The sequence below is a fragment of the Pagrus pagrus genome (genome assembly GCF_965226575.1).
Source record: "Pagrus pagrus genome assembly, chromosome: 5".
NCBI classification, from domain to species: Eukaryota; Metazoa; Chordata; class Actinopteri; order Spariformes; family Sparidae; genus Pagrus; species Pagrus pagrus.
In genome coordinates, this window is record NC_140189.1 from 21,170,269 (window position 1) to 21,194,580 (window position 24,312).

The following is a 24,312-nucleotide window of genomic DNA, read 5'->3' on the forward strand; positions in this document are numbered from 1 at the left end:
TCAGTTAACCATCACAGAGGAGTAAATAAGAGTCAGAGAATTTTGACTTTTTTCTTAAGAACATATTCAAATCGATTAATGGAAGATTAAAATAGTTGGCAATTAATTTAATGATCGACAACTAATTAATTGTTGCAGCTGTACAGATCTTCCATGTAAAATCCTATGAAGCATTTTTCAAATGTGTGCATAACCTTCCAACAGTCGAGTTATGAATACAGATGCGCTACATGACACTTATTTCACCAGTGATGGGATGTGAAAAACTTTTGACTAATCACATTTATTGTATTTATTATCAGATACTTTAAGACTTTTACTCAAGTACCAGGAATATACTGTAGGTGACCTTCACTTTTACTTTTAAAGTATGATTTTTGGGCACTTTTTACAACACTGCATTTGGCAGACTTTTTTTCTACTAAGCAACTTACAGTAGGCAGCTATTAGGGGCTCTGTGTCATGCTGATAATGCCTTGCCATGCAGCCAGAAGGATCTGGGAAGTGAACCCCCAACCCCTCAATTCATGTGCAGCTCCACCACCACAGCTTCAGCCTACAGCGTGCATTAATTAGATAGTGGACAGTAGAGAGCTGATGGGAGAGATATAAATAGGTCCCAAGCTGAACCAGGAACTGAATTGAGTTAAACAGCACTTTTTCAATTACTTCCTTTTGTTTACTCTTGCGTGTTTCACTCGTAAGTTACACAACCAGCTGGATTTCTGTCCAAATCTCTGCAGGCCACACACGCACAGAAAGAAATCGTCTAATTGGATCAGCATTCTTTGTGCTGCTGCAGTTAATTTACTTTTAACATAAAGAATAATGTTCCCCTTCTCCTTTGAAATGCTCAGTGAATTACATCATCATTACAAGAGTTGTTTCTTATTTTAATTTAATGTGATAATACTGCCTGATCCCTGCCCTTACCCAATTTACACACGGCTCAACCTTTAGATATGACTGAAATAAATTAAACTTTAATGATGCTGTGAGGTAACTTGGTGCATTGTAGCAACAAACAGTAACACGATAGAGGCCGCAGTATTTGTGGAGATATCTACATGTGTAGAGCTTTCACATTAATGGGTTACAAGATATCATATACTTTACATTAACTGTGCAAGGAAGCAGTATCACTGATGGGGTGCAATATGTGTGGGTGGCTGCTTCATCTCTCCATAGTGGCCTTGGTGTGTGAGCTTCTTCAGTCAGAAAGTGTTGGAAGTTGTGATTGATATTTGCACAGTGGCTTCGTGTCACACCTTCGAGGTATGAGGTGGATGCTGTAGGTGCTTAGAGCACGTCACAGAGGAGGTAAAAAGGATTGTGTGTTACTGTCTCCAGGGTGTCAGGTTCAGCCCTATGACAGCCAGCCTGTTCACTTTGTTTATCCTGTCTGCCTCCCCTGTCGTGATGCTGCCTCCCCCAAACACCAAAGCTAATAAAGCTGAAGGAACGATTGATGAGATGCACGACGTATACTGAGCAGACTCATCAAAGAAGAACATTTTGCTGTGTTCACGTCTGCTCAGATCTTAAGACGCATATTTTTTACATTACTTTCTCCTCGTGTTTTAAGTGACGGCAGTTTTCTCTTGTCTTATCCTGCTGTCTTAGTTTAAGGTTATTCTACTTTTACTTGTCTTTATTGTTTCTTCAGAAGTGTTACCATTATTATTACTATTATCTATAGTTACAGGCAGCTGCTGACTCCTTGTTGTTCAATCAGGAGAAACAAATGAATGAAGTAAAGAAAATGTTTATGACAGCAGATGAGATGTGATGAGATTGAGTCTTCTAATAAAGTCTATTTTGCTAAAACTCTACAGGGGGATGGGCCCTGACTAGCAAGATAAATCCCCCCCATGGAGTCCAGACACCATGGTGGTGTAATAGGCTGATGAAATGATGGCGCTGGTGATGGGGAGGTGGAGGGGGCGTGCAAAACAGCAGCATGACTGAAGTAAAGGCAGAGAATCAACTTTAACAAAAAACAGCAGCAAGATGATAGGCCCTAACAATGTAGGCATGTCACTGTGCTATTGAAATGATACATTAATTTTCAAGAAGCATATAAAGAAATAACTTTCCAATTAGTAGGATAAACACACACCACTGAATGCGTTATGTTACTTCAATATTCTCAATTTCTTGGGGTTTTCTGTCCAATAAAATGTGTCTGCTTTAGTTTCATCCATATGTACAGTGCTGCACATATATAAGGTTTTCCCTACATAATAGTACTACCTGTACTCTGCTATCACTTTATCCTTAATTTCTCTTGTTGTGTGTCTGCATAGATTGTTCAATTGTGTACTTTCTTATTGCATGTCTGTATTGTATTTATGTTCGGGTCGGCAGGAAGACTACAGCCACATCCAGGTGCTTCGAATAGTTATCTTTCAATAAATATTCACATAAATATATCAATGACAGCCCCAGATAATGAAAACAGGAGTTATAAGTGAGCATGCGCGAGAGGAGTGAATGAAAGGATGGTATGAGGAATAAACTAAAGGCCCAAACATGCACTCACTGAACAGTTTTTTTTTTTATCTTACTGAGGCTGAGCTGCAGATAATTCTCCTTTCCCAAGATCAAATTCTCTGACAGGCTCCTGCAATCGCCTCATCGACGAGAGGTCGCATGACGCAACCTCTCGTCGTCCCGTCTCACTGTGGGATCAGAGAAACTGGTTTTATGTTCCCAAACTGTCATCTGGCTCCATGACATCTGTCCGTCCTGAGAGAGGGATTCATCCTCTGTTGCTCTTCCTGAGGTTTCGTCCATTTTTCCCTCATTAAATGACATCCTCTGTCCTGGTAAGCTGTACAGATTGCAAAGCCCCTTGAGGCAAATTTGTTATATAAGGATATAAAACTGACCTGACTCCACTTCACAGCTCTTTCACACTACTTTTACAGACACGAAAGATGTGAAAATTAATGCTTAAGATAGTAAAATAAACAATTTACAGTTTCTTTCCATTTTAACATTAACTCTGTTGTTAAAGGATACCGATGAAGGAATTCCCTATGAGGATTGTATGATGGAGGACAGAAAATCAGTTTTCACTTTTTTTCAAACACTTCACGCTCACTAATGGACAAAATTATTTTCTTTAATTGTTCACTTGAAATTAATTTCAATACATTATGGGGTGAAACACCAACAGCACATGCACTTTGCAGCAGTCACCAATGGGAGGCACTGTGAGACTGTTTTAAAAGCCAACAACCTGCAGCCTTGCAGCCACACATCCTCTGAGCAGCTTGCAACACACCTTTCATCGTTGCTCTTCAGAGAATCCCAAATGTGAACATGAATGTGGTTGTAGTCAAATGTTGGTTTAATGTGAACTCATTAGCGGTGTTCAATCCCACTGTGTGAGTATTTAAATATGCATCAAAGGGTTTTCGGGTTATTGAGGCTAAATGACAGTTTGTGCTCACATCAAGGTGTCCAATTAGCCCGGTAATTAGACTTGTTTGAACACAGACTTTAGTTTTTATAGCTCACAGTTATCTTTGTAAGCCAAGCAGAAACAAACTGATCTCATGCCAGGACGACCAACACTGCTGATGTCACCACGAGCGCTGATCTCTGTTTATGAGTGTGCGACTCTCATCTTTAATATACCCCATTAATTCCTCCTCCATCCCTTCAGAGAGATGCTGCTTCACCCGTTTACTCCTTTTGTTCTCAAGATTTATGACATACCGTCATCCTCTGACGTGGCCGTCCAGAACAATGCGTAACAGCCAGTGAAATAGTCTCCCCCATTACTGAGTGCTGTGAAACTTTTCATCATGTCATGGGACCCCAGAGTCACTGGAGCATTTAACCGTGGACTCTAACAGCCCAGCAGGACTGTTGATCACAGGCTGCGTAGGGAGGCTTTGTGTGTTTCACAGTCCCACCTGCTCTCCCCCTTTTACGTAATGCAGACTCCCTCTCTGCGCTGCCTTCTGGGATTGGGGTGTGAGGTGTGCTGCACCCAATTCTGACCTCCTCTCCTCCATCACACATGTTCTCTCCCCTCTTTTCTCCAGGCCTGCTCCTTTCCCTAACATCTCCCACTTCAACACGTCGTCTGCGGCTGGCTCTCCATCCAGTTCCTGCTCTTTTCGCCTCCCTCCTCCTCCTCTGTCTTTCTCTCTCTTCAGGCAACAGTGTCGGCAGCTGGGTGATGACAGCTCCTCTCTCATTCAACCGCTCACTGGAGGCAGGGAGCGGCCGTCCATCCATCAGCACGGCAGCAAACCCCCCTCCACTACAAAGCCATTGTGACTAGCAAAATAGTAACGGCCTTTCAATCATAACATTTACCCCCGTGTGAGAGTAAAACACAAACAGCTCATATCAGCAGGTTGAGGCAGACTCCTCGTCTCAGAGATGTGTGCGAGCGGAGCCTGTTGGAGGCGCATACCATGCCGCCCTGGTAGTGGCGGTGGTGGTAGTCTACATAAACATACAGTAGGGGCTGGAAGAGAGCCCGTTTGGGGAGAAGTCATGCGTGGCTGCAGAAAAGTGCGAAAGGACCCCGGTTTACAATGCAGCACAAAGCAGGCTTAGAGGAGCACAATGGCCGACAAGGTCTAGTGTTATTTGAGTTCGCTCTCGAGCTGCTGCTCACTGTTATGCCTTGAAGATGAAGTGGCACTTAGAGTGTGCATTTCATTTGACCCCTGAGACTCTCATGTCATGCAGTTGTGCTCTGCAGTCACGGCTGGTGCAGGGAATGCTGATGATGCTGAGCACTTGGGAGGGTGATTCATTTGGGAGGTTTCCATGTATGTGTGTGTGTGTGTGTGTGTGTGTGAGGAAGAGGAATGTTTGTCTTGTATGTTTTTTTGCAAGATGATGCAGTCTTGAGTTTGATAGGATTTCATTCCCTGCATGCTTCAGTGTCTGGACAGGGGGAATCCATCATGTGAGCATCCGTTTGAAGTCGATATGGGAGCACATATTGGAAAAAGTCTGCATTCATCCTAAAGTATTGTCATTGGTGTGCGTCCAGGTTGCCCACATTCAGACAAAAGGTACACTGTCAATAATTCTGGGCTGTTTCAACTCAAAAGTCTAAGTTTAATTGCTGCCTTAAATATTTGAGTTTAATTTAGGTTGAATAGTTTGTTTAAAATCCTCTTTTAAGTTTTCTCCGAACTTGAAAATACATCTTCAGATAACCTAACTGACAGTCATTACAAATAAATTTGATATCTTTTTACATTTGATGATTTCTCTGACGAGTCAGTTCTTAATTTCACAGAGTATACTGTAGCTCCTTCTGTAGTAGACTGTCACAGGATCAGCATAGAGACATTACGTGAAGCAACACTTAGTGACTAGATAAGACTGTGATGGGCTAAAGACTGAAATCAATACTAACCTCTATCTATTTTCGTTTTTGTCTGACTGACTGACTGACTTATCTTAAAATGTATTAAAGACACGCAAGTTTTCTTCAAACTATAAAAAGAAGGGTCTCAAACGATGCATGCTGGGATGTCAACCAATATGCTGATCATTTATCTTATTTCACTTATTTGTATAAGTTGATCGAAGTTTAATTGACTTGAAACAACCAAAACTTGTATATTTAAGTTGAGTTCATTAGAAAAGATATGTTGATTCCACTAAATTCCATAATGACTTTTTACAGTGTATGTGTGTGCAAAAATCAGACATGAGCACAGGAGTAATTAGAGAGACAGACCAGCGCACGAAAACACAGCTATGACTTCACAGAACATGGTCGCATGGACGTCATTTGCAATTTAGCTGAACACAAGACAGAAAAAGACATAATGCAGTCTACCTTTAACCTATTAACACCAATGCACCGCCTCGAGAACTGTCTGGAAAACATTGTTTTGCTGCATTATGCATGTATGAATAAGTCGTGTTGGATGCCTTTTTTTATTTTTGCGTCACACAGCCAAATGTTCTGACTCCGAGCACGACCGCAGAGGCTCAAGGTGATGGACACTGCGGACTACAGACGTCTGGAAAGCCGTCGGGTTGAGTGTGACATCAGCAGACGGCACTCGGCAGAGCAGGAGAAGCCCTTAAACATGTTTCTGCCTTGGCCTCTGCTCAAATTCACACTTAAACAGCAGAACAAACAATGACAGGGTGGGGAGGAATTGCAGACACCTCACCCAGCATGTGTGAAAATAAATCTGCTCGAGGGTGGAGACCTGTGTGTCTTCAACAATCATGGAAATTGCAATGGCCACGTCACAATGGAGGAGCTATGTACGTTTTAATAAAGGCTTTTCATTACACCGTGTGCGTGTCATGCACTCGTGGGCCATTTTCTGTAAAAACCTGCCAGGACACAAACAGGATCTAAACTGAAAACGTGCTCCGTCGGTTTCATTGTTCTTGATCACTGCACTTGTCATCAGACAGATTAATTGCATTTTGCCAAGTGATAGAGTAATTTAACATTGTGTCTAACCACATGATAATATGTGGAGTGGGACATCAAAGGGCAATTGTTGCTTTCAGGGGCTCTTTTGAGAGCTGAGCCGCTGCCTCTGCTCCGTCTAAACTTAACCACATCTTTGACACTGATTATGGAAAGTCTGATCAGGAGATAAACCTTTTCTCCTCAGAGAGAGAGTGAGAACAAAAGGCGAAATCCTCTATCACTCAGACTCACTTTCATCGCGTCAGGTTTCCATAAATACCATTGGTTGCATCAATAAGTGTTATTGGAGGTGGTTGTTAAGATACAAACAGAGACATGGGGAGAAGAAAGAGAGCAGCACTGGCCACAGAGGGCAGCTGGAAAGTCTATCATCTCACAGGTTTAGATGCTGTTTGCCTTGTATTGTACGCCAGCCTCCGCTGTCCCCCAAGGACGCTTGCACTCTTTCCACAGACACAGTCACAACATGCACAATGCCACACACGAGGAAACATTCACTCCCGAGTATAGCCCCCATTTGAATGTGTTGCTGCAGGATATGAATTTAAGTAGGTGAAGGAAAATGAGACTTTTTTCTCTCCTGCTTGTGTCAGACAGAGAGAACTCATAACAGCAAGAACATGAATGTGTGAACATCCCTTTTTCCCATACAGCCTCAGAAAACAGATTACTCAATGATGGTGATGGTGCAGCAGGGAATAGACAGTGGAAGGCCTCATTGGGTTCTGATGATCCAGCCCTATACTGACGCAACCATGTCGGGTTCACGTGGGACCAAATCAGTCTTCTTCCGCTATGCGTGTCTGCCACTCTTCCTCGTGAATACACACCTCTGAGCCTCAAATTGACCCCCGTATATCAGTCAGTCGCTCTCAGGATTAATGACATGGAACTATTGAAGCACACATAAACCTTAAAGACTTATTGCCTACTGTATGAAATGAAATGATGAGAAATCCAGGTGGCACAGCAACGATCAACAAACTTTATTTTCTACCTGCCGCAGAGTTCACACTCACCTGAGGACAGAGGTAAACTCAAGTGTCAGCAACTCGCACCGAGCCGGATCACGCGAAAGAACCAGGCTTGTAATGTGGCATAAAGAAAATCTGGGTGACAACAGCTCATCTGTCTCCCCTCGTGGAAGCATACAGTGATTCACGAGCACCCCATTTGAACCATACACAGATGAGAGCTTTCCAAGATCACATACACATAAATATTCTGTCGAATGCCTCGAGCACAGAGGTGACCTCATCTGTGACAATAATTTACATTTCAAAGCTCGCAAAAACATCTTTAACGGCTTGTTTTCCCTTTCCTCTCTGAAAAATGTGACTTTGGTTTTGACTGTTTTCCCAGTTCTGCATGGAAAGGGTCTGGAGTTATCATCGCAGAGGAGATTCCAGAGCAGGTTCTTCAGGGAATCTGTTTCCAGGCTCCGAGTGAACACACAGGGGCAGAGAGGCCGACAGCAAAGAGGAGTGGAATAAATAGAAGAGAGATAGAGAGAGAGGTGGATGTGGGAGGGAGAAAGATGGAGGAAAGATGGCTGAGGAGCAGACAGGAGGGTAAACAAAGCATAGGTAAAAGAGATTAAGGAGATATGTGAATGTGGGGGGTGCTGCTGACAAAGAAACATCCAGGTATACGGAGCCAAGAAAATGTGTATGGGGGTGGAAAGGAGCTTATTGAGTTAGCAATGCAGTCAGAGCTCGCAAGCACTTTGAGGGAAAGCAGCCAAAGGTGGCACGGTCGCTGAGTTGTAAACGAACCACTGCTTCTAAAGTCCCCTGATATAAGCATAATATGTTTTCATGCTCCGGGTTACCAAGACAGACGCAGTGACCGTGTTTTGTTCTGTTTTATTTTTTTGCGAGGAATGTAACAGATGCAGTCTCGAGCCGCAGGGGGCTGGTTGGTAGTCAAAGCACATGTTGTTGACCTCGTCTGCACCCCCAAGAAACCTGGACCGGTCGCTGTATCTGATGCCTTTGAAGTGCAGACAGACAGACAGACAGACAGACAGACAGACAGACAGGGCACACATTTTAAATCATCGCCCATGCCAGCGGGAACACTTCATTAGCTGGCATTGCTTACAAAAATAGAAAATAATACATAAAACATGTGTCTCGCAAGTTGTTACTCATACTGTACAGAAAATTCCTCCCAATTTGTAGCACTCTGCGTCACGCCTCAGGGTTCACACTGTGTAATCAGTTGTGATGACAGAAATGAACACCAACAAACGCATGTCTGTTGCCATCATAAACAGCCACTTAATATTTCATTTACTGCAGGTTATGAATCTTAACAAAGACAACATTCAGGGGAATGGTAGCTTTTGTCCACAAAAAGAAAGAGGTGATGAAATAAAAAACAAGACTAAGAGTGTATGGCACATGCTAACATGCTCACAGTGACATTCTTACATTTAGCAGGTATAATGTTTACCATGTTCACTATCTTAAGTGTGTGTATAAACAAAGTCGACCAATATATCAGTTGGCTGGTATTATTGGCTGATATTGGTCTATCACAGATATATCAGTATATGTTGCCTTTTTTTTGGAGGAGATTATAATGCTTGAAAAGGTGCCAGAGATAGTTTATAAATATGAAATTCCCCATATATTTACTTTTTTAGTGCACTGGTGTCATTTTAGACAATAAAAGTTTTTGATAAAATATCCTGTCCCAGTCACATACTGTATCTTTCTATATCTGTTTGATATTTGAGAGATCACTGCAAAGGTTTGTCTATATTGGCCAATATATCGATATAAGAATATTTTACTTCCTAATATCAGTATTGGCATCAGCTCTTAAAATCAAGTATCAGTCGTTTTAGCATGCTGACATTTGCTGATTCACATTTGATATGAATATATATACACATTATTATATATTTTCATTTTAAGGTAATTAAATATAATCATTTACATAATAATGCAAGTACAATCTCTCAAAGAGCAATTAATTTTTCAAGCAACAATATGCAGAAATTGGCATTTTGTCATTTCATACAGCACGCCGGCACTGCGAAACCAAAAGAGGCGTGACGGTACGCATCATGACGATGTGATTGAGATCCTTACGCACCATGCATCATGGAAAGCGACAAAGATACGTTTTTTGCTCTAAATTACATAATAACATAATCGATGATTGTTGAGACAGTGTTTCAACATTTGTAAGTGTGACACCACTGAATATTTTGACGCGACATAATGACATTTTCCAGCCTTGTTTGTAGCAACGAAACCACGTAAGTCAAAACATCATCTTCTTCTAAAGCTAACGAAGTGGAGAAGAAGGCACAACATAAGACTGAAAACGTAAAGAAACGTAAAACAACATCCATTGTTAAGTTTCAACATGTTGCTATATATCTGCTGGTGATTGGGTTGAAAGGAAAAGTCAGGAGATTACCAAAGTTAGTCCTGTGGGGGACCATGTCTGTTCCAGATTTACAGGCAATCCATCCAATAATCGGTGAGATATTTCAGTCTGGACCAAAATGGTAATTTAGTTGGCTAAAAATGTGTTTATTAACACATTTTTGTCAACAGCTTCTTTTATCAGTAGGGGAAAGCTGTTTTTATTGAAGGTCTTTCCACTGATGTATTTTAAATGCTCCCTCTTTCCACTGGCAGTGTCATGTAAACCCTGGCAGCTGACTTCGTCTCCCCTGCGTTGGATCCAGTGTTACCGCCCGACTGCTGTCAGGAGCCACCGGCCAGACCGACAGCTGCCTGGAAAGTGATTCTCATGGGTCCAAACAGAACCTTAGCTGGGGTCCTTTGGGTCACTGTGACTGTAAATCCTCATCAAGTCTATGATATCCCAAATGTTCCTGATACATTCACTGCCACAGACTGCAGACTACACCTACAGTGACCCCAACGCCTACTACAGCACGCCATTCCAGAGGCTATTATAAATTTGACAACATAAGTAATCACTGTCGAAAGAGTGCAAACACGAATACTTATTAATGTGTGTGTGATTCATTGATGGGAAACAGCAACTGAGCGGGTAGAAACATGTTTCTCTTGGATAGTCATGTAAGGTTAATATTATGAGCAACTGTTGTGTGTCTGGCTTGGGTTGAATTCAGGCTAATAAGAATGGTATTACTGTTGTTTCGCTTCATCTTAGTAATCGTGTTAGAGATACGTTACCTGATGTAGAATATGTGCATTTGTGCAAAATCCACGCCGCAGCTGTGGTACTAACGTAAAACCAGTGCGCGTTGTTCCTCCACAGACACAGATATGCGTTGTATATACAGCAGTGTTTCCGTCTCCATGACAGCAAATTCAACTTGCCCGCATGTCATCAGGTGGCTGATAATGAACACATCTTGTAGTGATGATGTCACTACGTCCATACAAAGGCGAGCTCCTGCATTAAAGAGCGTGGAAGAGACATTTCATTCGCAGAAGAGCTCTGTGTTGAGTTAGGGATTAGGGGGGAATTAGAGTGCCAGTGTCACCTCCGAATAGTTCCTCCATCTTTTAAAGTCACATAAAAAGTTAAATATATGCACTCGGGCAGCAACGAGGACTTTGTTACATTGTTTTTTCCATTCGGATTCGATAGCCAAGAAAAATATGGCATAACCAGCAGTGCTACATCAAAGTCAGGGAAAGAGAAAGCGACTGAGAGGGAGGAGGGGTACGGCTCATACTGCTCCTGTGTACCCCACTCCCTCATCCCGCCCTCTGGCAAGTAACATGCACGCACTGCCTCAGTGCACCAGCGCTGAAGCTGTGAGCTGGGACGGCAGCCTAACTATTTAGCCTCGGCAGCCATACACCCTTCACGCTTGACACTTCTCCCTGCAGTCCCTCAACACATTAGCATAACAAACTTTCCACTTGAGGTAGTTCTCTCATAGTTCTCATGGTTAAGCAGGGTCTTTGAGGAGTGTCTGTTTTCTGGTGGACGGACAGCCACTGGTGGGACAGCTGCTACGGTCTGTATGTGTCACTGGAGGCAAGGCGGCCTTTCTGGTCTGGAGGGCTCTCATAAAGTGTGAAAGGGCCTTTCATGTTACCTGGCTCAGAGCAGAGCTCAGGAGATCTTTCATGGTCAAAAGTCTTGCTTTTCTCAAACCCTGCTCTTATGTAAGACCTGGTTCTTATTCATTTACAATATCTATCCTGTATTTCTAATCATGTATAAAGATGTGAGTGAGTGAGTGAATGAGTGAGTGAGTGAGTGAGTGAATGAGTGAGTGAGTGAGTGAGTAAGTGAGTGATCAGATCAGGCAGTGGTGGTTGTTTAATGGTTTACTAACTAGCTATTAACCACAGGATCATTTGTGTTTCTTCACCTTACTCATGCAGCGTTTATACCACCACAAACAGCCAGATTACTTTACCACATTAGCCGCGAGCTAACGTTAGTCAGCATGGCACACGAAGAGAGTGTGTGTGTGTCTGTGTTTTTATAAATTTCCGATCTGGCTCCGGTCAGCAGTTTTACCAGCTAAATCAAGCAGCTGATCAGGAATTTCCCTCAGGAGTTGGTGGAGACCAAAACAGAGCTAAAAGGAGAGCGACTCACATTTAGCAAGTGGCTAGAAACACATCTCCAAATGAATCCTAATCTTGCTCAAAATAACCGTTTGTCAAAATGGTGCAGGTGCAACTTAGTGCAAGAGTGATCACTATGACGTTAAGTATAATGATAAAGATGTGAGCATCCACACTGATGAATAATAATCTGCACACAGTGGCGCCAAGCACACGCTGCAAGCTCTAACTGTGTTGAAAGCTCAGGAAAATGGCACCGCAGACAGTTTGGCAGTATGTCTCAGGTGCAATGATGTTTTCTTTATGTGTAATTTTACATGAGCATTATGTAAGAGACAGACAGTTAGAAACCATGATTAAAAGCACTCCGACAACATTATTTTTCAGAAAAATGTCCCAAAATCAAGTTAATTGATGGCATTTGATGGATTTTGATCTCAACCGTATCATTTACCACTGTCGTTGTCACAATATTTAAAGAGCGCACATCCAGATGAGTTAGAATAATCTTTAAAACAATATATTTATAGTTATCGTTATTGTTATTGCTCCTGGCGTGGATGGCCATAGATGTCACTACTTATTATGACCTGGTTGAGGAAGGAAGGAAGGAAGGAAAGAAGGAAGATGTCCAGACAGCCTTGCTCAGAGTTTTTTTTGTTTGTTTTGAATCTAATAGACACTCATATCGTCTGCCCTTCAAATACAGCACTTGTGCTGTGTCTAACGAACAGAAAAACCCAGACATCCCCCTCCTGATACATATAATATCAGTGAATAAATTGCATCTCATATCCCTATGTTATGCAAGTTCTCTTTCTGGTACCCTCAGTTATGCTGTTGCACCTGCAGGCTTGTGTTGTACCATCCACTGTAACCTTGACAGATAGAGATGAGGCTGTGTTTTCATTTGTTTTCCAGGGTTGAAAACTGTGAATTCTGCTGCACACTGTGCTGTGAACTTGTGTGACTGGTCGTGCCGAGGACAGCTGGGGTCAAAGCACCGGCTAGATAATCCCCATCCTTGCGCACGGCTAACGTCTGTGTTCGACCCTTAATAGAAAACAGACACCCATTAATAGCAGATTCCTGCCTGTGATTAATGATATTGATTCAGTTTCCCAAGCCTGTGTTTTTCTCCTTCTGAAATGTTTCATCAGTGTTGCCATGGCCAATTAGTCTGATTGCTCTGCGCTGGCATCAAAGAGCGACTGGGAGAACGGGCCTGATGGATCCTGGGCTGAGTGTTCGACATGCACAAGAAGGAGTGGAAAACAAGCCTGATGTCTCTCATTAGAACCTTTCTCACGTAATCAAACAAGACTGAGGGAAAATGTCAGCTATTTCAGCTATGCTTTTACGTCTGTTCGCATAAATGGCTACAAAGACTGAAATCCGCCTTAAATGGCCACCAGGGGGGTGAGATAGGAGAGATCTCCCTGATGCTGAGGCACAGAGGCGCAGAGGTGCAGAGGTGGGGGGGGTGACAGGACTGTTAATGCAGGTGTCACAAATCACCTTTTATTATGCAAATTCAACTGTACTGTGGTTGATTGGGAGACAGTATCACATGTCTGGAGAGATTAAAATGGAAATGTTTTCATAATAAATCACTCATGAGGAAATGTCACTCAAAAATCAAATGTCGTTACTCAGGGGATTAACAGACGCTGCACCGAAAGGACAAGTGGAAACAATCAGCGTCTGAACCAGGAAAGAGACTGACCAACGAACCACAAACACCTACGGCCTTCTTCTTCTCTCAGCACTCACATTGTGCTGAGCCACTGGACCGACCGCACCCGACACAGGTACACCCTCTCATCCATGCATCATTTTCCTATTTCATTCAGTTCACGGACATGAATATTACAAAAACAATACTCCATAATCCAGGAAGACACAACGTGATTGACTGATTTTAACTCTAATTTGTCTATCAAAATCCAACCTTTGTTTCTACCAATACCTCATCTCACTCACGGAAAAGCAAATACAAGTCCAATACCGGTGCTCTCTTCTTCCTATATTAAAAATCCACGCACAATGCATGACTGTGGGTGGCCGAACATGAGTTAACAAATGTAACAACAGTAAGCATTAAAGCTGCTGTAATCATTTTAAAGAGGTGTCAAGATTCTCCAAATCCACAATTTTATTCAGTATCCAATATAAAACATTTTCTTTCCGGCACTGACAGCAAAGCAATTGTAAGATGGCATCCAGACTTCTTAAGATCAACAGATCGTTGGTTTTATCCCCTTACAACTGTCAGTTACATTTTCAAATTCCTCCTTAAAAGACAGCTTGACTTTATCCTGGTGTTTTTTTTGCAGGTTTGGGTCAGGCAAGTTCAAATAATATTCACCAAAAAAGTGAAGATTACAGAGTTCAACAAAAAACAATGTAACCATTCAACAGGGATTTAACAATAAACTCAACAAAAAAGATAGGAATTCAGTTTGTTTTCTCAAATCTGCTGCTGTGTCATCTCTGAAGTGTTGTTTTGTTTCCTAGGAAATGCGTCAGGCAGGGTGGAGTAAAAAAAATAATACTGGTAGAAACACAGATCCTGATTTTGATGTCGATGATCACGATTAAAGCCCATTTCGATCAGCTTTCGATTTAAAGTCAAATTTTTCTCACATCAACAATGGATCAGATGACTTCACTTGACGATAAGAGGTCGCACACGGTGATGAACCCGCAGAGAATTACCACCTGATGCTGCAGTTCCCCTCAACTCAACAGATCACTTCAGCATCTTTCAGGTGAATGTAAGCAGCAGAAAGCAGCTGTTTACAACAGACAGGTAATCCGTTATCATAACCAGTAAGTCAACTGACTGTTAGTTTACATTTCAGCAGATTTTTGACTAATTATGTTTTTAAAAAGTGGTGGGGACACGTCACCACGGTTCCCAGTGTAATGACATCTATAGAGGGACAAAAACACTGGCCTGCTGGGTGAAAGTGTTTGTTTGACCCATCTGTCAACCCCAACCTACTTGGACTTTGGCTCTTCATACTACGTCACCTCACATCCTTTTATCCGTGGTATTTGGACGCATCTGTTTTATAAACAAGTTAATGGCAGGGATTGGCGTATCACCTGCATACAAAATTGGGCTTTGGCGTATGCACCGCACGCAATCTGAACGTCCAGAGTTGTGTCATTAGTATGCAGATTGAAGCAACTGGGCCGGACATCCAGCGAAATATTAAGCAAATAAAATGCCGCGTGTCATTTCCCACACACTCTGACATGATTGTATTTGTCACAAGTTATGGAAAAGTGCATTTCGATCCCTTGTTTACTGATCCCTGTTGCTTCCCATTACTTGATACAATTTCACAGAGACTCTCATCAGAGATTTGCTTCTGTAATGTGCAACCAATTAAAGTGAATTACCTTAGCACACAAGCTGCAGCACATGGCTCAGGAACTGTTTCTATTGGCTTTGCTGAATGAGACCGAGGAGCATGTTTGCTGTGTGAACAGAGACTGAGGGGAGGTGGGGACTGGATGAAGGGAAGTAACTGTGGATGTTCAATAATAATTCAGGCGTAAGAAAATGAGGTTTTTAGATGTTTAGTAAAGATATGAAATGAGTGGTTAGTTAATAGTTTTGAAAGAAAAATGAAATCAGTCATATATACATGAGTAATTTTGTCTCTTTCATCCTGCATCCAGTTAATCAAACTAATAGCCCCCAAAATACTGAAAAAGACCAAATCTGCCGCTTCCTGCCAGAATGATCTGTGCTTTACAGCCTGAGTGGCAACAGAGAGCATTTTAATGGTGCTGAAATTTGTGCAACATGTGGTTCACAAGTAACATACCAGAAACAGGAGCGGGGGCGGGGTAGAGGAGGGGGAAACAGGCACTTCCTATAAGCAAAATGGTGCACCGTCATGGTACAGCGGCTCCCTCTGAACACGCGGGACTGCATCCGACTGAGCAAATCCAGTGTTTGTTGCACACCGTGAGCCCAAACTGCTAACAGGGCTTTATCGATTCAGTAATGACATTCCCGTCCACTCTATCTCCACAGGGTGCCCCACCCTAACTCAATCCAGATGAGCTCCATCATGTCATACTTGGAGGGGAACCAATCTTACATGACAGAAGTGGGTGGGTATTTCTATACTTCTGATAAAAATGGGGAGAGTAGGAAAAACATTTCTAAGGGGACACTCTATTAAAGAAAAGGCATGAGGCCTTTTCCACAGCTGTTTTGCACATTGGCCTGAGTCAAGCGGCGCGGCTGGTAATGGAGTGATAGGCAGTGTGGAGGCTCGCTCCACTGAGGGCCATTTTACGCTTTTCAGGGTGTTGAAGAAGTGCACTCGCAGGACCGCACACACTCACAGCCCTTTCTGTTTGTTTCTCACACAAACGTAGACACCGTCCGCAGGAGAAAACAATCAAAGGCAGACAAGAACAGCTACATAAACATATGCGAGACACGTAGCGTTTTAAAATCCGTTCATAAAGAACAATTTTAAACCCCCTGAAAGTCTTGTTTGTGCTGACCTCCAGTGGCTTAACTTCTGACTTTGACTGTAGTGATGTTCAGGTGCACGTCAGAACCCCATGTCACTGATGTCCAACCACACCCAGAAGTGATGAGCATGAAACAGGCTGGAAACTCGCTACTTTCAAAAGAATGGTAAAAATGTGTCTTTTCAGCCAGTATAAAGTTTTTAACCTGAAAAATCAGCATGCTAGTTGTACACATGGGGTCAACATGAACAAGCTATCACACCTTTTAAGTTGATCTGGCTAACCTATTAGCAAACATTGTGTATTTATCCATCAAACAGAGACGTAGCTACATTAGCATGTTTAATGTCATGTCTAACTCTTCTTTGCTCTCCACCAGCTGCTAAATGCTCAACTATGTTCCTCAGCTAGTTGCTAACTAGTGGCTAGCTAGCTAGTCTGTTTGCCATTTGGTCCTGAGCAGGTCAGGCAGGCCTAGTGCACAGATATGTTTGAGTCCTTTTTTTGATTGTGGGGGATATGCAGACACATAGCTGCGACATACATCAGCCAAAGAGGTATCTGCGTAACTATATCTAAGTCAGAAAGGTGAACACAGAGTCTTTAATGACTTTACAACAAGCATCACATTATTTATCCATTTTCAGCTGACAATGAGGGACGAGGTTGTTCAGGGAACCAACTGTTTTGACTGTCATCTCTCTGTTCGGAGAGCAGTGACTAACTTTTCTTTTCCATGACTCCAGTCCATCCAGTCCATTCAGCAACCGCTCAGCCTGCAAACACCTCAGACAGCTCGATAGGCCTTGTGGACTCACTCTGTCCACCGTACCCCACAATTTAACTGCCTGGCGTGTAAGAAAACTCGTTACACAAATGCGTACTTCAAAGTTCATTAGGATTCCTGAGCTTCACCCGCACTGATTGCCTCACTGCTACATTAGAGTCAGGAGCCATACTGAAGCAGGCTGTAAAATTACAGTGTGACTGTAATGTTTAATGCAGTTTCTGGTGTTTGCTGTGCAGAACAGGACTTAATGTTTCCTTTCCCCACAGCCAAGCCTTATTTCAGTGCACGCTCCGGTGACTTTGCATTTTCACTCAGCGCCACTTTGTTCCAATACAGACACACATCTAGTATCATCTGTGTCATATGTGATTATAAGAGCAGCTGGACAGAGAGACTATGGTAGTTCACTGCAAAGATAGAGACGGAAAAGACAAAACAACAACAACATCAAACAAAAGGCGACCAGGTTAAAGCTGCAGAGAGTTGCTGACTGGCGCCCCGGGGCCCAGCACACCTCCGCTTGTACTTCATCATATTTGGCAGCTTTCACTGCTTTCTGAATGAATTAAAAGCTTTGAGTGTCAAAACTCTCACTTGTTTATTGTTACAGCCTGTGCAGTTTATACTAATCTGCACTTTATACCTGCTTGATTTGTTTCATGCATTTCTTGGATGCACAGGCAAGGATTAACTTCTAAACCTGTTTAAATCATGGTTCACGTTTAAAGTCTGTTGCACCAAACATTAAAACTAGTTGCAGATTAAGAAAGATCACATTTAAACCTCTCTTTGAACCTCAGTTTAGCAAAAATAATTAAGGGACAGACTCAATCAAAATGAGTTTTATGATGCTGCTGAAATTTTATGAAGATCCCAGTTCAGTAAATCCTGGAGCTCAAGAGACGACTGGACTGACCGTCAGATGCGGCAGTGACAGGTTAACTAACGGGGCGTTTCCACATGTTTTAGCTTGGCTTGACTCGGTTTGAATCGGCACGTCAGGCCAGTGCAGCTTGTATTTATATCTCCATTACAACAACCTGCTTCAAGGTGTCTGTAACTAAAGAGCACTTGAGTTGAATAAAAGACATTTAAAAGCAGCAGGCTGGTCCATGGTAACCTATACATAGTGGGTATACTCTGTTACTAAGAGCTTAATTGATGGTTAATAAAGGTCTAAGATTCAAGGTAGTTTATTTGTCATTATACAACACTGGACTGCATAACAAAGTTTTTAAAATCCTTCATGCTACAAAAACACAGAACATATATAGCTATTTATAAAAAGTGAATTTTATAAATTTGCATCTGGGTGTCTGTAAACAGAGGTGGTGATAATAATATGGTTGGCATCTTGATATTAAAAAGTTAAACATCTGAGACGCGCCGTCCTTCAACAAACACCAAGCATCAATGACGTAAACACGAGTCCAGCTCTCCTCATCCTGCCGGAGTCCAGCCCGCTGTCGGCTCAGAACACGGTCCACCCGTTGAGTGCAACAGCTCAATCCAGGTTTTTGTGGTGGAGACAGGTCTCTGTTTGGCCAGCCTGAGTCCCATTTGTCCATTTCATTTTCCTGTGACTAGACATTAGCCAGGAGCAGCCTTAAACCAAGCTGGATTAGCATGACTCCCATTCTGGATCTCTCTTCCTCTCCTCCCTGAGGCGGTCCAGCTGGTCGGGTTGGATGGGCGAAAGATACCGTGGGCAGTGTGTTTATGCCATAATTAATACTTGTTTCAGCGAAAAGCCCCCCAAAAATAACAGTTAAAAAAACAAAACGCAGTGATGCATACAAAATCATTTAAAATGTTTGAAAATTGATTCGATCCCCTCGAGAAACATGAAATCTGTTACATACATACACAGCGCTCACACAAAGTTTAAAAAAAAAAGAAAACAGCGAGAATCTGCATTTTTTTGTTGTCTTTGTATTCATCTTGTGATGGAGGATTTATACAACTGTGGCTATTTCATTTGACTTCACGGTGCCCGTGGGAGCACTTAAAGTCAATTAATATACTGAACAATAAACAGCTTCACACAGCCATTTAAAAGAAGACTACTCCGCCAATGGCCTTCATCAGTCCAGCACATAAAACACCTAAACGGTAGGTTTCACAAACCACTCTGACCTCTCCTGACTAAAAAAGCCAAATAACAGACAATTATCTGCTGAGGTTAGTTGAGGTCCAAGGGTTCACTTCCAGTTTCCTCTGCTGCCAAACACTAAGACTCTATTAGTTCACACCTTGTAGCGCAATGAAACATGCTTGTGCTAGTTTTACGGGTTTTGGCCAATGGTGCTCTGTATCCACGCTGACCAGTAAAACTCTCAGAGTGCACAGTGGAAAGTCAAGGTAGTTGGCCCATGTGTGCAATCAGACAAAGACCGTCAGGATGGGAGAGATGCAGGCTCCCACAGCTCACCAAGCACACAATAATGTCACAGAGTGGAGAAATGAATCCATGGAAAAGACACATAATCCTCATTACAAAGGGTTTGGCGTCTGTTTTTATGACACATGTGACTGGCGAACAATTATGTATTCTCTAATCCCATCAACCAGTCAGCAGCCAGTCTTCGTGCGGCTTAACCTTTGCAGCAATAATGGAATCTCCCGATCAAAACAGGAACATGTCAGGTTCCTCCTCTCGCACTCCTTTCACACTTGATGTCCTTATTATGTTACATCAAGCACGAGTCCAACGAATTAGCACATGCATAGACCAGCACGTGGAGAACAATTCATGTATCTGTGTGAATGCACTTGAACGGAAATAATAGTTGGGGGGGGCCTCATTACAGGAAGATTTCCCAACCACTGGTACTTTCTGAAGTTTCAAAGACGGGAAAATCTTCCTCTTGCTAAAGCACCGTGTCTCGTCTCAGACCTCATATCTTGTCCTAAATAAAGAAATCCAAGTAAAATCGTCGACTTGAGTCTTTGATCGACACTTGTCCCGTCACGTCTGTATCCGTGTTTGGAATGTACACAAGGTCGTCTGTATCCATGGCAACGGCTACATCACTGTAGTGGACAAGAAAAGACAGGCTATTCATTTAGCTTTGGTGAGTCAGTAGAGGAGAGGATATACCCATCAAAGTACATGGTCAAGGAAATTCAAAGATACCAGGCTAATGTGTTAGCTCAGTGTTTGCCTCACCAGCAGGCTAACATCAATGTTAGCTTCTCCAACAGGTAAATATCAGTATTAGCTTCTCCAACAGGCTAACATCAATGTTAGCTTCTCAAGCATGCTAACATCAGTTAGCTTCTCCAACTGGCTAAAATCAGTGTTAGCTTCTACAAAATGGTTTATATCAGTGTTAGCTTCTCCAACAGGTTAATTTCAGTGTTAGCTTCTCCAACTGGCTAAAATCAGTGTTAGCTTCTACAAAATGGTTTATATCAATGTTAGCTTCTCCAACAGGCTAAAATCAGTGCTAGCTTCTCTAATAGACTTAACATCAATGTTAACTTCTCCAACAAGCTAGCAACAGTGTTGCCATCGCCAATATGTGCATCCAGTAGCCAAGTCACTTCTAATATTTCAGTGGCCATCCTAACTTCAGTTAAGACGGTTCAGCAATAGCTAAGCTAATTTCTTCTGTTTTATGCAGCCAGGAAACATGTTTCGGCAGTAGCCTAACAAAAATCCGAAATGTCGTCCCGAACTGAGATAAGAAAGGATTTCAGACTTAAGACCTTTCCCAGTTTCTTATTTGACGTCGTCTTCCAGGATTGAATTTTATTCACTGCTCTGCTTTTATTATTATTTTTCTGGTTTCTATGACTACAGATTATTTGAGACATTTCTTGTCAGAGTAATAAGGCCATTAGTGAGTGTCTTGCTTTGTTTTAATGTTGAGGAGGAGTGAAGAGGACAGCAAGAGGTGGAGAGGCTGGCAGCAATGGTGGAAAGAAGACACAGCAAACAATGACACAGTGATGAGCCTCTGCGCAAGAAGAGGATCATGTACTGTAAGCATGCGCCATCCTATGCGTGCATCTGCACCAAAATGCATGCACGAGTGTATAAGGTGCATGTGAGTATTGTCTCCCAGAGTCGTTAAGGATGGGGTTCGCTCAGTGACCCCGCGCAGGGCTCCTCCAGCAGCTTGTCAGGGTTGGCGGCTCCTTCCCTGGGACCTCTGGCTCTCTTATCCAAATTGCAGTCAAGCTTCAAAAATAAAGAGCCCCTGAGACCCATTCGCCTGAGCAGGCAAACCCCGCACCGACAATGCGTCACAAACTCCACATTGACACTTTCATGGCCGATTCTTTTTTCTCTTTCTTCATTTTTCTCTCTTTTTTCATAGATTTTTTTTTTACCAGTGCTTTGACCTTTGGAGGATTTTCACAATTGTTTCCTGCCTTGTTCCCTGTTTTCTTCTTCTACATTTTCCCCCCCGATTATAGTTGTTTTGTTTTTCTGTTTCTTGCTCTCGATTTCTATGGTGACAGTGCGCTTCCCAGGAATAATGGAGGCTGGGGGATTAAGAGGCGTGAAGGCGGATGGATGGCTTTCTCATAAATAGGTAGGAAACTCCTGGAGCTGGGCGGATGGGATCAGCAGATGTGTGACATGAGCTCAGGCTCTAATTGGAGACTTTTCTATCACTCAGAGGTACAAGGCAGGAAACATTCACACAGTAAAACACCGGCACCCTCTTCTACAGACCTTCGTATCATCTCATCTGAACTGAGGGGCCACGCTGACACACCACTTAATCCCTCTTATATCCAAAAATAAGAAATACCGCACACGTCTGACATCATCCGATGCCACTTGCAGGCTTCATCACAGCGAAGCTCCGTGCTGACAGGATCCCATCCAGCGCGGCTCCAAATGGCATGGGAACCACACACGCCGCAAAAGCCTCAAGTCAAAACACATCAAAACACTGGGCACACACACAGGCAGTGTTTACAGTCCCATTTGACTTGTTTGGAAGATAAGTTTGGGCCATCGGTGGGTTCACAGCGATGTTTCGCCGCAGCGTACAGCGATTCTAACACGGCGTAATGAGGGAGTTGGATTTCGACAAGTGGTTTCGTCAAAGGAAATGCCAGCCTCTGTGGTACAGCACTCTTGGCCTTTAGCGAGTGAGAGTCGGAGAGAGTGTAGTTGCTGAGTGTGTGTGTTTCTTAGAGAGCGCTGGTGTGCTCGAGAGCCTAAAACATCCAGTAGCTGCTGCGCTCCATACTTGCCTGACCGCGGTAACCACAGGCGAGCCACAGCTAAGCCTCCAAAGCCAATTAAAATGTTATGAAGTGGAGTTCCCTTTATTTATTTATTTATTCTTCCTGGCTGGGAATAGCCAGACAGTTACTGTAACTACACGAAACTGGCTGCGAGCGTCAGGCCTCCTCCTCCTCCTACTGCTGCCTGTGGGAAACGTGTGAGTGGAGGTCCCTCTGAGGCCTGGTGGGCCGGACCAAAACCTCCAGATTTCTGAGCAAGCCTTCTGACGGACTGACAGCAGAGAGGAGAAGGCGTACGAGGCTGGCTGCCACGAAGCAGACATCAGACAGAGGTTACAGGAAAGGCCCCGCCGCTGCACTGAGACCGACCTACGCTCTGCATACCGAACACATTGCGCAGTGACGCATGGTGCACTGACCACGTAACCCTTCGCCGTCAGAGCAAAAGCCTGTAAGCACCTGTGTGTGTGTGTGTGTGTGTGTGTGTGTGCATTGTGCAGGAGGGGATCGCCTCCCTTATAAAAACATCCTGCAGGTCCAGCTGAACACACACCGGAGTCCCCAGCAGCCCCGAGCTCCACACACCGAGCTGCATGGCAAACACCCCAGGAACACACACTTCTTCAGGGCTCCCACCCTCATCCTCCTCCCCTAGCTTCCCCAAGGGGACCACAACCATGCTTTTCCCAGGCTTTGCTCATATCGTGTGTCACAGGTGTTTAAGTAGAGAAACAGCGGCGAGGCTTCGGAAATACTCCCGCTGCCAGTCACAGGCGTGAGGGAACATGCTTGATATTGCCTTGACAACATGTTTATTTCTTGCTGTTTTGCCTTCGCCTCGACAAAATGCCTCTCCCCAGAGTCAGTGTACAACTCCAACACCCTGCAGATGACAAGGCATCACCTGGAGTAATACCCAACTCCTGATGTAATCCACCTGGCCTCGCTCCGCAGCGCAAGTGGGTCTCTGGTGCCTTAGTGTGTCAGAACAAGAGGGAGCTTTTCTTATTTCTGATGTTGACGACAGTGTGTGTGTGTGCATGTGGGACAGCGTCTCCTGCGCTACAACAGGATGGATTACAGCTGATTGTGTCCACTGTCTTGTCGGGTATAAAAACTGCTGTGAAATGACTCCTTTGTCTTTCTCTCCTCTCTCACACACAATCCTTCAGGGCACCTCCACCTCTTGACTGAGGAATGTTTTTCTCGCTCAGCCATCATCACAGGGGGAAATTGTTTGTGCACGCACGTGTCTGTGTGTGAGTGTGTGTGTGTGTGTGTGCAGGCTCAGGAGAGACAGCTCGTAGAATACCTGCGAGTTGGAAGACAATATCTCATGTCTTAGCAGGTTGGGGAGACAAAGTAAACAGCGAGTTAGCACAGCGGGAACATGACAACCTGTTCCTAGATCAGGCGGAAAGTTCCACCTCTCACACATTTCGCTTTCCATCAGTTAATCTAGATTTTGCTGTCAGATAAGAGCAGATTTTTAAGTCATTACCACTCCCCCTAATACAGAAGACGCATCGCACGGAAGAACCAGCTGCGAACCAAAGTGCAATGCAGTGGAAAACTTTTTGTTCCACGTGTAATCAGTAGAAAGACATGCAATTTGTTTGATCATTTCAGTCACATCAGATTGTGTTTTGTGGCAGCCAGAAGAGGCCGTCGTTTGCTCTGAAGTACAATTTGTCAGAATGAAAAAACACACGCCCGAGGACGAACGAATGTCTGAATGAAGAATGAAGGAATTCACATCGCATATTCGGAGGGACAAATCCAGCTTGAGCGAGAAGCTCCGTCCTCCGCTAGGT

General features: G+C 43.4%; 1 long non-coding RNA gene across 1 annotated transcript; it reads left to right on the plus strand.

Annotated features, from left to right (window-relative positions):
* Positions 1-20,339: 20,339 nt before the first annotated feature.
* Positions 20,340-22,572, plus strand: LOC311257857. The gene is made up of 2 exons (XR_014622666.1): positions 20,340-20,491; positions 21,166-22,572. It is a non-coding gene; the product is annotated as an uncharacterized lncRNA (long non-coding RNA).
* Positions 22,573-24,312: the final 1,740 nt, after the last annotated feature.